Below are 3,083 nucleotides of genomic sequence, written 5' to 3' on the forward strand. Positions count from 1 at the left end.
TATTATTTTATTTCTTTCTTTCTTTTACAACATAATAGTTTTTATTATAGTTGCACGATTTATTATTTTTTATTTTTTTAAATGTACTGTTGCGTTGGCTAGAATTTATAGAATGATGCAATTGTGTTAATAGCAGGCATGCTTGTCCCACCCTGACTTAAATATGAATATCTCTTGCTGGTTGTTTTATTGCTAAAAAAAATGAAGTTGATTGTTGGTTGCACATAGGTATTTTTTATCATGTCGAGAAAATGTTATCATTTTATTTTACTGGGTGTTTTTTTTATCAGAATGTGTCTTTGATGTCTGTTGAGATTCCTGTTCTAGTAAATGACATGATTAATTACATGGGTTGATTTTCTGACATGTAACTATCTTCATCCCCTTGCCTTTCTGAGGTAGCCATCTGTGAAACAGGAAGGGCAGGCATACCCCAGAGAGATCTGGTCGACCAGCAGGTCTGCCTTATGCCCTGCCTTCATCCCAGCCCTCCATGCAGGATGCCATCTTGGGCAGGCTCATTGTGATGTCTAGGGGCTTGGGCTGGGGCTTTGGAGAGCTGGACAGTGTATCAGCTGGTCCCAGAGTGATCTCTGAAAGGCCAGTCAGATCGGATGACTCCCATCAGTGACTCCTCACTGCCTTCAGCAGAAAATCCAAGCTTCTAGGCATATTGCCCAGGCTTCTTACAACTGGCCCTGTCCAATACCTTACCTTGTCACCTCATTTTTTCCTCTCTAACTACACAGAAATCCTGGCAGGTGGCAACCCTGTGTCACCTCCCATGCCTCTGGGCCCTCTCACATGTGGCTCCCTGCCTGGAATGCCCTTGCACTCTTTCTCCTCAGACAGGACTCATAGGTCCCCCCAGGGAGCCTTTCTGACTTAGCAGGCTGGGTTGAGAACCTCTCCCCAGGTGCCAGTCCCTGAGCTCAGTACCTGTGTGGTGCTTACCAGGTAGAAGTCCTGTGTGCATCTGTCTCCAGGAGCTCTAGGAAGCCAAGCACCCCGTAGTCCCCTCCAGCTGCATCTCCTGCCCAACCTTGCCTCTCAGCAAGTGCTGCTCCACCAGCCCTGGGTAGGACACACCCTCACACAACCAAGAACACTCGCAGGTGTTCATACTCCTGAACACACCCGGCCCAAGCGCCACCCCCTCACCCCTCCCCACCCCCAGCCACTGCCTGCTGGTGATGACCCCAGGGTTCACTGTCCCAACTCCCAGTGCTTAAGTGTTCCGAGGCCCCAGCCACAGCCTCACAAGTTACTGCAGCTCCCTGGGGACTCTTTAGAAAATGCAGTTGGCCTTATTTTCTCTTCGTAAACAGCAACTTAGACTTTAGCACAGTTGGGTCCCAGGGGACAGCGCTCCCCCTCCAAAGCTACTGCCACTGGAGATGCAGGAGGGAGAAGCCGAGCAGGCACGGGAGGGGCCAGATGACTGGGCTAGATGGAAAGGAGCCTGCAGGAGGGGCTCGATGGCTGCATCCCCCTCCTTGAGTTTCCTGCTGGCACCTCATGTGGGCCTGGGCAATAGCTCTGCCTCCGCCTTGCCTTTCCATGGGGCCGCCCCTCAGGGTCTCCCCTGCCCTTTCACAAGGACCGAGGACTGGTGCCTTTCCCCATCACTAGGGGACCTAGGTTCCAATGTCAGCTCTACCCCTTGCTAGCCTTGTGATCTCAGGCAGAGTTCTAAATCTCTCTGAGCCTCAGCGTGCCCACCAATACAGCTGCTGTGAGGATGAAATGAAACGACTGACTGACCGACTGAAAAGTGCATATGTATGTAGCATGTGGTCTGATATGTAGTAGGTGACACCTCACAGCTTGGTCCCCCAGTGGTGGGTGGAGAGACTGAGGCCCAAAGGGGAGCAAGACACCAAGTCTCTGAATTCCTTCTTCAGCCTGGGCGTGTGTCTAGTGAGGAGCAGTGGATTCCATCACAGAGACCCTGATGCCTGCAGGCTTCGATGGTAGGCTCTGCCCCATGAACATCCTCGCCGTTTCTCATCTACAGAACAAACCTTGGCACTGTGCTCACTAAGGGCCCAGCTGTGGTATTAGCTCTCTGTGTGTATTACATTTACGCATATAAGAACAATATTATTATTATTAACTGCAATCCTCTAACAACAGCACGAGGTAGGTACTATTATTATTATCCTCATGTTACAGACGAGGGAACTTGCCCAAGGTCCCTGGCTAGCAAGTGGAAGGGCCATTTTTTGTCAGCAGGGACACCATCATTGAGGTTCCACCCTCAGGTGAACACAGACAGGGCTCCATGGTGGCATCACAGAGGGCACCTGGGCACCTGAAGCTTGTGTCCCCACACTCAGTCTTGGGGGCATTTGGCAGCCTGTGACTGGGCATAGTGGGATTATCAGCTTTATCCCACAAATGCCAATCACTGGCTACCACACCTCGAGCCACAGCAAGTGTTTCCTGGAGAAAGAATTGGAACAGAAGAGTCCTTTTTTTTTTTTTTCAAGTGAAAAGAGGGGAGATAATGAGACAGATTTCCGTACGTACCCTGACCGGGATTCACCTGGAAACCCCTATCTGAGGCCAATGCTTGAATCAACCAAGCTATCCTCAGTGCCTGAGGCCAATGCTCGAACCAATTGAGCAACTGGCTGCAAGAGAAAAAGAGAGATAAGGGGGAGAGAAAGGGGGAGAAAAGCAGATGGTCGCGTCTTCTGTGTGCCCTGATCTGGGATCAAACCCGGGATGTCCACATGCCAGGCTGATGCTCTAGTCACTGACACACCGGCCAGGGCCAGGAGATTTCTTTATTATTCAGAATAACTGCACTATTTAATTTACTATTAATGATAGCTCTTGAGTCAGCCTGCTCTTGAAGATCAGTGAGAACTGGAAGGATGTCCCGCTCTTTTCCCCCTTCCTCCCCTCCTTCTCCCCTCTCCTGCCTCTCTTCCCTGGAATACTGTAAACTGAAGTCACAAATGATTGAGCTGTCTGAGGTTTGGAGTTGAGAAACTGAAGCGTAGCTCACACTGTGAACCTGGTTACCCCTCCTCCCTCCTCCCTGCAGAGCTTTGCTCTGCTGTTCCTTGGTGGCT

Source organism: Saccopteryx leptura, chromosome 6 (genome assembly GCF_036850995.1).
Source record: "Saccopteryx leptura isolate mSacLep1 chromosome 6, mSacLep1_pri_phased_curated, whole genome shotgun sequence".
NCBI classification, from domain to species: Eukaryota; Metazoa; Chordata; class Mammalia; order Chiroptera; family Emballonuridae; genus Saccopteryx; species Saccopteryx leptura.